The sequence below is a fragment of the Andrena cerasifolii genome, chromosome 3, assembly GCF_050908995.1.
Source record: "Andrena cerasifolii isolate SP2316 chromosome 3, iyAndCera1_principal, whole genome shotgun sequence".
NCBI classification, from domain to species: Eukaryota; Metazoa; Arthropoda; class Insecta; order Hymenoptera; family Andrenidae; genus Andrena; species Andrena cerasifolii.
In genome coordinates, this window is record NC_135120.1 from 12,152,067 (window position 1) to 12,163,906 (window position 11,840).

At 41.3% G+C, this 11,840-nt stretch overlaps 1 protein-coding gene across 1 annotated transcript in view; it reads left to right on the top strand.

Annotated features, from left to right (window-relative positions):
- The first annotated feature begins 11,368 nt into the window (after positions 1–11,368).
- The window catches only part of LOC143367498 (uncharacterized), a 47,597-nt gene continuing 47,125 nt past the window's right edge, over positions 11,369–11,840 (top strand). The window contains exon 1 of the mRNA XM_076809374.1: positions 11,369–11,822. The gene's annotated coding sequence lies outside the window, so the exon portion shown is untranslated. The remainder of the gene's footprint in view (positions 11,823–11,840) is intronic.

Here is an 11,840-nt window from a genome sequence, read left to right on the forward strand (position 1 = left end):
ACACTAAAATTTACAGTAAAATCTAATTCTTAAAAGACTCGCAGAAGGTTGCATGATGCACGAGTGTCGTGGTGTGCATGGATGCAACTGCAAGTCGAGTTACTTTTGAAACCCGCATTGGGAAATAAAATTTTGTCTAGCGCTGAGAAATTCATCGGTTCAGTGAAGTGTGTGCACGTCATAGTTCATATTGTCTCGTGATTTCTCAATTCGCGCATAAATTTCATCGATTACTGGACCATGTGGGAGGCCTTTTAACAGGATTCCATTTAGATATACCCGTTACCTAGAAGACTTTTTCAGAAACTGAAGGACGTTTAAAAACAGGAAGTGCTTCTGTAATCGTGTGCAATGCGATTGTAGAGTCAGTGCCTGTGCCTGCCAAAAAGTGTTTCATAGAGTACCGTGGTTCTATCCTATACTTCGTCGATCTTAGTAACTAAGGGGGAGAAACAAGTATGTCACTCATATTTCTCCAAATATTCCTGCAACTATTCATTTACACCAAGTTCCACTAAAATGTATTTATTCATTATAAATAATACTAGATGATATGTATAAGCATTAACATTAATGTATCGAACAATTAAACATTGAGAATAAAAGAGAATTCATTCGGCGTAGAAAATCATTTGCAAATTCAAGATCAAATGTTACTAATTGCTTGATATCTCAAGTTCTATCGATCAAAGTTAATAATAATTTCTACTGGGCGGTTAGGGTAAATGTTGTTAACATTATTTGTCATAGCAATAGCCAATGGAACGTATATTTTAGCAGAAAATCCATTTTTGCCGAAGAATTCGTTGGATTTCGCAATTGTAATTAACCGTCGACCTTGTTTTGATCGGGAGACATCGTTCCTCGAAGTCTAGATAAGGAGCTCACAGAGCTTCATGTACTCAGTCGTCGTTGGTCTTCCGGGCCTGGAGGACCTCCGGGGACCCTGCAGTTGCCGAGCTACCTGGACCTACTGGACTTCCTGGACTTCCTGGACTTCCTGGACTTGCTGAGGACCTGGTCAGGGTTTCAACTCGGGTCCATCCCCCTCCCCCCGATGCAGCCGAGCCACCTGGAGAGGCGGATTCAGGAGCCTTTCTTGGAGGGGGCGAAATATGTAAAAGTACATAAGTACATTTTTTAACCCTCTTTCACAAGATTTAAAATTTGCTTGTAACTTATGTTTTAATATCTCAATCTGATACTGTAACCTAAATAATTAAATTCACATTAATTATAATTCTGTATAAATAATTAAATTCACATTAATTATAATTCTGTATAAATAATTAAATTCACATTAATTATTTATACAGAATTATACACAATGTCATAATATTTTCTATTTTATTACTCTTGGGGGGGGGCGATCTGCAGAGATAGCAGTGCAACTTTTCAACTCGTTCAATCTTTCTACATGCTACCGAATAAAACGATTATATATATATATATGTATTAAATTCTAGATAAAAGTTTTAGTATCGCGTTTTAAACATTCTAAACAATTTTTCTTTAATTTCACAATCATTCGAGATGCTTAATGTTTTGCATGCAAGTTACGCTTCTCAAGTTTAAATATTTCATATGAGTTTTATGAATCTTCTCTTATTAATAGTTATTACATTCGAGTCATTAGATTTTCTGAATAAAACATAAATAGGCAGTCTCTCTACGGGCCTCGAAACGCTGCGACCTCCTCGTAGTGAGACCTGGTAATTGGTGAGAACAGAGCCGATGCGATTGCTGCGATTGTCAAATATCCTAAATAAGTAGATAGATACAAGAATTTCTTTAAATAGTAATACTTTGATATAATGTAAAAATAAATGTAACTCGAAATGTTTGAATAAATCATTCCTTCCCTTCCTTCCACATGTATAAATATATAAAATAAAGTAATGTGGAATTCTCAAGATATGTGAAATAATGGAGTTCAATAACGACGTTCACCAAAGTCGGAGGACGGATCGGACGGATGAACATTTAAAATGCCATGGTATACCTATCTTAATGTATTATTTCCATCGATTACTGGAATATGTGGGAGGTCGATCGTCCAGATTCTACTGCAATACACTAAAAATAAGTATCTGGAAGACTTTTTTGAAAACACTGTACTCGAGTCCGATCACATCTCTTCAACTTTGAAAGACATATATGTATACATAGAAAGAGCAGGGTGCATGGCTGCAGCTGCGAAAAGTACATATTTCGCAATGGACATTGCGATATAGAATTATTTCCGGCCTTTGTGAAATTTCAACTTCCATGGGAAACAGTTGAGGTCGACAGCAACCTCTACCAATGTGACAACATTCACGAAAGGTGTAAGCTGACAGTTCGACTTCAACCGCGGCAGCGATCGGATCAGTGAATGTACCTGCATATTATTTCGTGATTTCTCGATTCGTGCATCAATTTCATCGATTACTGGACTATGTATGAGGCCGTTTAACAAGATTCTGCTGCATTACACTCAATACCAAGATGCCTTTATGGAAACATTTTACGCGAGCCCGAACACTACTTCCCACTGCTGAGAGATGTTTAGAAATGTGATGTGCTTTTGTGACCGCGTGCAATGCGATTTTAGAGTCAGTACATATTTCGCGATAAAGTATTTCATAGAGCACTGTGTGGACGCGAGTGCAGAGTCAATGTTTTGCGCATACAGAACTATTTAAGTGAAAGCACCGGTGCTCTAAGTGATTTTTCATCGTGGAATTACTGTGTCTACATAAAATTATTTCTGGCCTTGACGAATTTCCAGTTAGCTGGGAGTCGGTCGAGCGCCATAACACCGCCAACAACCCCTACGTCACAACATTGCCAAGCGGTGTCACCTCTGTCAGTTCGACTTTACTCGCGACGGTGATCGCATCAGTGAGTGCGTGTACATATTATTTCGTGATTTCTCGATTCCTGCATAAATTTCATCGATAACTGGACTATGTGGGAGATCGTTCAACGAGATTCCACTACATTACACTCAGTACCTAGAGGACTATTTTGGAAACGCTTTACTCGAGTCCGAACACATCTTTCCACTGTTGAGATATGTTTATAAACATGAACTGCTTTTGTAATCGTGTGCAATGCGATTGTAGAATCAGTGCTTATTTCGCGATAAAGTATTCGATAGTGCACAGTGGCCCTGCGTATTAGTAATGTGAACGCGAACGTAAAGTCAGTGTTTTAACGCATCTAGAATTAATTCAGAGCACCAGTGCTCCTATTGCTTTTTCATCGCGAAAGTAATGTGACATATTTGGAAGTGTGACACATTCTATGGGGTACTGACCCTGCAACTGCTGGACATTCGCCTGCAGATCGAATAGCTACTGCTAAAAGGGGATGCTTGTCAGTGAGACTATTTTCAACGAACGGTGAGTGATACTTTTTCATTCTTTGAATTTTTCTGTATGCTATCGAACATAATGATTACTGTAGCGAGCATAGTGACCACGAATACGTACTTAGTACTCGCGAATAGTAAAATTTAATGCGTGTACTTCCAAATGTTTAATACACGTAGAAAAATACAATGAATAAATTTTAAATTCGCGATAGGAGTTTTAATATCGCGTTTCAAACATTCTAAACTTCTTTTCTTTAATTTCACAATCATTCCGGATGCTTAATGTATCGAATACGAGTTACATTTCTGAAGTTGAACTCTTTCGTGTGAGTTCTTTCAAATCTTCTCTCTTAACAGTAATTACATTCGAGTCATTAGATTCTCTTAATAAACAATGACAGTAATTTTTGGTACTACTTGGTTATTATGCTCGCTAGTTTTGCTTGCCCGTTGCATGTGCTAAATATTAAGACACACTGGTAGTAATATTACGAGAAATCAAAAATTGCCACTCTTACCACCTGATATCTCGACCTCAAATGGTCCCTTTATAAAATAACAGTATAATAATAAATGACTGCCGCCAAAGTGGCTGCTATATGAACTTAAATTTCTTTCTCCCTTGCATAAAAACAACTTTAAGCCACTAAACCTACAAATTTTATACATCGCGGAAGAACTTGCACATGTGCTTAGTTTTAACTAGCCATAGTCCTAGAGTCCATTAAGTTTTAATTTAAGAACTTTAGTCGTAAGAATTTTTCCAAATTTTCAAAAATGCATTGGTCGAATATGGACCAGAAATATTTCGTAGAAATGGGTCACTTTCGTAGGTACCTCCGCGTTGGTGTGCCTGGACTTGGTAACGTTTTCCAATGCATTGCGTCTTGCAAAACGTTGTCAAGCTGAAGCCTACGATCTAGTTTAAGGGTCCAGATCAAGCCAAACTTACATTCGGTGAGTTTGGTTCGGTCTGGACATCTATTCAGAAATGCACTTGCGTACTTCGAGCGATAAGCTTTTGTTCCGCCTCGTTCTTTTTAAATATAAGAGTGCCAAACACACCCTTCTAGAAATACAATTCGCCTTCGATCACTGATTTCTATTTCGCGCATGGTGTTCTCGCCCTTCATAGGCCGGCTGTGCTGGGTACAACTTATTACGGCTTTACACAGAGGACCATTGTTAGACGAAGATGTGCGACAGTTCTCGTTCTCGGTCACGCTCGCCATGGCTGTGTAAAGTCGTGATATGGAGCATGCCATGTAGAAACGAAATTTCGGTGGATCGAGGGTGAATGTTCGCGTCGCGCCGCGCCTTTCGGTCCTTTAGTCGTTTAGTCTCTTTTGCAATCTCAATCGGGAGATTCTTAGCTTTCGCATATCCCTCGAAAGTTACGCAAGTGCATATTTGCAATAGATTATGCCACTAGGGCTCATTGTAAAGAGTGCGATAGGCTAGATTTAAGGGTAGAGGTACGCTTGCTTGTTGAGAGTGACGCCTTTTACCTTTGCTTTTGCTTACAATTAGCTTCACCGTGCACCGTGTCGTTTCGCATTTAGTATACTTTTACAGACTTGTCATAGTGTATTTTCTATTTCCTACTTTCAATTCTCTTTTCTTTTTTTCCGGTAATATAATTCGCTCTCGGGAGAGATCTTGAATTAGCACAAGATGCTCGGGCACGATACACTCGCCTGTGCAAATTGTCGGCTTTGTGATGGGAGCGCGTATTGCAGCTGCATGTGATTTAATTGTGAGGCGGGCTGCTGTGAGTCTGACCCCTCAGGCGCGGCCCCTAGTGGGGAACTCCCGTTAATGGGGGGCTGGATGAATGGTGGTCGCGTATTAGCGTTTTGTCTGTGCAACTGCAATGCGTGAGTGTATCGAGCAGCTCGAGATCTCTCACGACGGCGAATCCGTGTCCGTTTTTCAATTCTTTTTCTATCTCTGCAATGAGATACTTAGCGTCTATTTGTCACTTGAAACCAGTGCAAGTGTGCCTCTAAAATATGCGAAAGAAATTGTAATGGCATATGTGTAGAAAGATCGACGAGAACCTCTCGTCTATCTTTCTTACGCGCGCATGCTAACCCTTTGGACTTTAAAGTAAAGTCTTTGGAAATAATTTTAGTAGTTTTTTACCTTATACCGCAATCACAGTCCAAAGGGTTAGTATAACGAAGTATAGTGTATATGTGTGCTGCGAAACTTAGAAAATTTAGCCAGGCAAGTCCAGTTTTAAGCGCATCATCGAAACATTCGCCGAGGGATTCGCCGAGGTTTTCTCTGGTGAATTCTTTAATAAAGAATTCACTAAGAGATTCGTTGCTAGTTTCAGGGAAGAATTAGATCTGGGTTAGGGTTTACTAACACTTTAGAGTAGAATTGGAATTTTTCTGGCATTCCATGCCATTAGCGCCTGATGAGGCTGCTTCTATTTCCTTTTACAATTCGGAATTATCATGCGCCTAAACAGGCTGCTGTATTTTTTAATTAACATTAAAAAGGATGAGACCTGATGATGGTACATTAGAATTAAAAAGCATTAGGCGCCCAAAAAGGCTACTCCTTCCATACATTAAGATTGAAAAACCTTAAACGCCCGAAGAGGCCACTCCTTTTTTCTATCAGACAGAATCAGAATTCATTGAGCGCCCAATGTGGCTGCTGGAAAATTTTCTCAAAGTCTGAATTGCGTGACACCTTGCAATTTAAAGGAAATTTTTTCGAACTTGTTTAAATACAAATTGTCTGTTTCAGTTATAGTGTTTGTGATCGCCCGTAATGCGATCGTAGAGTCAGTGTTTTTGCGCAAGTAAAGCTAGTCGAGAGCACCGGTGCTCTAATAACTTTTTCACCGCGAAAGTAGAGTCATGCACGAGTCCAACTGCAGCTGCAACGTTGAGAGCTAAGCTGGGGCTGAGTTGAAGGGTGCTCGTCTGAGAGCTGCTGGTCAGAGGGATGCTGGTCAGACCGATGGTGATCAGAGGGGAGCTGGTCTCAGGGATGCTGGTCAGAGGGTTACGAGTTTGCAGAGATGCAGTACCGATGATGACAGCGAACGGTGAGTCATTTTATCATTCTTTGAATGGGGGTGCATGTAGTACAGCTACTTAGCTCTTTCGATTCTGGCCGTTCCAACACAAATGCACGACATGCAGAGGCCCTTTTCACATGGTCGGTATTCGTTTGGGGAACTCTTATGCAATATTTCGCGAATATGGTCTAGGGCGTCTAGGCAGTAGCCTTATGGCGTGGTCCTTTTCTAAACCATATTCACGAAATATCGTAGAAATGTTCCCGAAACTAATGCCAATTATATAAGATGCGCCACTAAACGTTATGCATGTGTGTTCGAAAGAGCAGCATCGATTGAGCTGACCATACAAGGTACTCGTAGATAGTGACATGCATGTGTCTGTCTCAAAATAAAAATAATAGATAAACCAATACAATTGTTGCTCGCGATTCTTACAATTTTATATCGATTAATAATAATTCGTAAAATAATCGGATCGATCAAGTCAAGTAGAGTCACCGCGAAATTTTTTGAAATGGGTCTCAATGAAACTAGTCTTCCTAGCAATCTTGCATTCCAGCAAGATCTTTTATGGTCGCCGGTAATGCGATCGTAGAGTCCACGCTTTTTTCGCGTCCATATATTTTCAAGAGCGCCGCGGCTCTTGTGTAGAGTTTTATTACCGCGAATTTACAGTCAAATTTTTGCGGATCTATGATTTATACAGAGCACGGAAGCTCGTGTTGATTTTTCGTCGCGAAAGTAAAGTCAACCTTTTGCGTATCGGAAATTTGTCCAGAGCACCGGTGCTCTAATTGCTTTTTCATCGCGAAAGTAAAGTAAAATTTTCGATTAGCTTCAATTTTCAGCTGCTTGGTATTCTAGGTCCTAGAAAGGACCTAGCTTGTGGGCCCTAGAGAGGGCCCAGAACAGGGGCCCTAGAGAGGGCCTTCGGCATAGGCCCTAGAGAGGGTCCTAGTCATGGGCCCTAGAGAGGGCCTAGCTCGTGGGCCCTAGAGAGGGTCCTAATCATGGGCCCTAGAGAGGGTCCTAGTCATGGGCCCTAGAGAGGGCCTTCGGCATAGGCCCTAGAGAGGGTCCTAGTCATGGGCCCTAGAGAGGGCCTAGCTCGTGGGCCCTAGAGAGGGCCTAGAATTATGCTAGCTTGGTAGCTAGCTAAGATGTACTTGCATGCATGCCGTAGAATGTAGAATACGAGTACCTTGTATAAGTGGGTCGTAATCTTTGTGCGTGCATTTTGGAAGGAAAAGCATCATACCTAAGGCACGCAATGCATTTGGTAGGATAAGCTTCCTACATAATGCATGCAAAAAGACCTTACCCAACAAAAACACATTCAGAAACTAAGGAATGTGAAATAGATGAAATGTGAAATAGATGAAATGTGCGCGTTTAATAAACAGGAGCGCTAAAAGTTGCTGTTTAAATATAAATTGTCGGTTTGAGTTATAGTGTTTGTGATCGCCCGTAATGCGATCGTAGAGTCAGTGTTTTTGCGCAAGTAAAGCTAGTCGAGAGCACCGGTGCTCTAATAACTTTTTCACCGCGAAAGTAGAGTCATGCACGAGTCCAACTGCAGCTGCAACGTTGAGAGCTAAGCTGGGGCTGAGTTGAGGGGTGCTCGTCTGGGAGCTGCTGGTCAGAGGGATGCTGGTCAGACCGATGGTGATCAGAGGGGAGCTGGTCTCAGGGATGCTGGTCAGAGGGTTACGAGTTTGCAGAGATGCAGTACCGATGATGACAGCGAACGGTGAGTCATTTTATCATTCTTTGAATGGGGGTGCATGTAGTACAGCTACTTAGCTCTTTCGATTCTGGCCGTTCCAACACAAATGCACGACATGCAGAGGCCCTTTTCACATGGTCGGTATTCGTTTGGGGAACTCTTATGCAATATTTCGCGAATATGGTCTAGGGCGTCTAGGCAGTAGCCTTATGGCGTGGTCCTTTTCTAAACCATATTCACGAAATATCATAGAAATGTTCCCGAAAAAAATGCCAATTATATAAGATGCGCCACTAAACGTTATGCATGTGTGTTCGAAAGAGCAGCATCGATAGAGCTGACCATACAAGGTACTCGTAGATAGTGACATGCATGTGTCTGTCTCAAAATAAAAATAATAGATAAACCAATACAATTGTTGCTCGCGATTCTTACAATTTTATATCGATTAATAATAATTCGTAAAATAATCGGATCGATCAAGTCAAGTAGAGTCACCGCGAAATTTTTTGAAATGGGTCTCAATGAAACTAGTCTTCCTAGCAATCTTGCATTCCAGCAAGATCTTTTATGGTCGCCGGTAATGCGATCGTAGAGTCCACGCTTTTTTCGCGTCCATATATTTTCAAGAGCGCCGCGGCTCTTGTGTAGAGTTTTATTACCGCGAATTTACAGTCAAATTTTTGCGGATCTATGATTTATACAGAGCACGGAAGCTCGTGTTGATTTTTCGTCGCGAAAGTAAAATCAACCTTTTGCGTATCGGAAATTTGTCCAGAGCACCGGTGCTCTAATTGCTTTTTCATCGCGAAAGTAAAGTAAAATTTTCGATTAGCTTCAATTTTCAGCTGCTTGGTATTTTAGGTCCTAGAAAGGACCTAGCTTGTGGGCCCTAGAGAGGGCCCAGAACAGGGGCCCTAGAGAGGGCCTTCGGCATAGGCCCTAGAGAGGGTCCTAGTCATGGGCCCTAGAGAGGGCCTAGCTCGTGGGCCCTAGAGAGGGTCCTAATCATGGGCCCTAGAGAGGGTCCTAGTCATGGGCCCTAGAGAGGGCCTTCGGCATAGGCCCTAGAGAGGGTCCTAGTCATGGGCCCTAGAGAGGGCCTAGCTCGTGGGCCCTAGAGAGGGCCTAGAATTATGCTAGCTTGGTAGCTAGCTAAGATGTTCTTGCATGCATGCTGTAGAATGTAGAATACGAGTACCTTGTATAAGTGCAGAGAGATCGACGATAATCGTCAGTCTATCTCTCTTTCGATTTCGCTTTCGCGTTCGCGGTTGTCACTAATAGTAGAGTCAAATCATCGTTTCCCTCATTGCAAGCAATGACGGACGCGATGAGTTTATTGAAATGGAGGGTGGATGGGATCGGTGTTTGTTTCGGGATGGGTCACTTTCGTAGGTACCTCCGCGTTGGTGTGCCCGGTTCCTTGGTAACGTTTCTCAAGCATTGCGACTTGCAAAACGATATCAAGCTAAAGCCTACGATCTAGTTTAAGGGTCCAGATCGAGCGAAACTTACATTCAGTGAGTTTGGTTCGGTCTAGACATCTAATCAGAATTTTATTCTCTTTCAGGTAGGTATTTCTTCGATGGTTTTACATGATTTATTCTATTTCATGCATTTCTTCGATGGTTTTGCGTGATTTATTTCATTTCGTCGATTTCTTCGATGATTTTGAACTCATGAACACATGTCTTCCACAAATAATGTTGTTGTTTATATAAATTTTTATGTTAAATAAATTTGTTTGGCGTTAAATAAACCTGAATAGAATAGCAAGGTTAAAAGGCGTATGTGTTCTTGTTTTGTTGCGATCCTTCTTTCTCGGTCGTTGCACGGAATACGTTTATAAAACGATCTTTAAATTGTTACTCTAACAGAATCATTTGTAAATCGCGGGTTTCGACTGACTTCTTGAATTCTAATTCCTACCACACGTAGCGTTACAATCTGTTTCGAGGCTTCATCGGTAACGTTGCATGCGACACAAAAATGGTAAGGTGGTTCTAGGACTCCCCCAAACCGGTGACAGAAAAATGCATTGGTTGATAGGTCTATCCTATACCTCGTCTGTGCTCCCGTAAACGATTCTGTATCGATAAAGTTGAATGCGACCACGGACGAGGTATTCTCGGTTAAATTTATTAAATTTTTTTATTTCACACCTGCACAATCCTTATACACAATTACTTTATAACAAGTATAATTGGAATTATCGACATCAGTACAAGATGTTGAATACATCAACTTCCTTCTCAACATTATTTTATTCTTTTCACATTTCCTTGCATTATTTTAAGGAACTTTTGTTTATTGTATCTTCTTTCCTATTTCTTTAAACGTAATAATAAAATAAACGATTCGAATCTTAATACTCGTTTTCACAACGTCGAAACGATAAGCGATGTGACAGGTAAAAGTGGTGTGCTAGACTGCTTTTAAATACACAGCTTGTCAATTCGATATGTTAGTGGTGATTCTTCATGAGCAAATTTGTTGGTTCGGTTTGTGGTTATCAAAAATTGGGAAAATGGACAGTCTGACTACCGCGTCACGTTCATACCGGCCCTAGAGGTGTTATGCGTCATTCTTACAGTCTTTCCGTAGCAGGGGACCAAATTCTTTCTTTTACCAAAAAGAAGATATAGATTTAGACAAAGCGTAGGTAAGATAGGCCTACATTTTAAGGAAGGTTCTGTGCCACCCAGGGGGACCAAGCCGTCTTTGTTTGGCTGAAGTTTTCCCGTTTAGTTAGCACCGTATTGGTAGGAGGCGCTAGGTACATCACACACACATACCTACGTGTATCAGTGAGCACGACACACAACCTTTCGACGTTGGTGAAATGTTACCATGACGACCGTCGTCATTTAGAAATGTTTGGCGCAGACACGAGGAAGTGTCCTCACTTTCCCTGGTTTACCATTTCTAAGGCCGTCTGACCATGGATTGTCGCGTCAGTGACGCGTATGCAGCAGATAGAAGGATATACAAAGCAATTGAATATATTTTCTTTTCCTAAGAAAAGAAGAAATATTCAATTTCAATGTTTATCCTTCTATCTGCTGCATACGTGTCGCTGGCGCGACGATCCGTGGACAGGTTTTAAAGTAAACGGTACATTACACGTATACACATACACATACGTCCCGATTCACACCAATTCACACATTCACAGTTTAGTACGCACCTCATTGGTAGGAGGCGCTACAAACTCTGCTTCAACTTTCGTAAGAGGGAAGCTTGGCCCCCCTGGTAGAGAGCATCTCGTTTGAAAAGGGAGGAGTGTACGGGAGAATATTCCTGGACGACTGTTCGATATGGAGAGTTCGGCGACAATACCTGGACGCCAATCGAACGGGAGAGTACAGAGTAACTCCTGGACGCCTCATTAGAATAAAGTCAAGTGCCATATGCACATTAGAATTCCATGAAATTGTTTAAACGCAGCGTCTGAATCCCGAAATGTGTAGCCCCGTCCTGCCATCCAAACCATGTATTTCTACCTAATCTGAATAAACCTTGTCTGTCCAGAATTTATCCTTGTTCCTATCCACGAAGGCTACAGTGCTAGATAATTTAAATATTACGCTTGTTTAAAGCGTATTCTCACGTATTTAATGAACTATGCGTAAAGTAACATGTGGGAACGCCTGAAAGTGTCAAGGATAGAATGTAAAATAAGCTTCGACTCGGTAAGCATGATCCTTCGA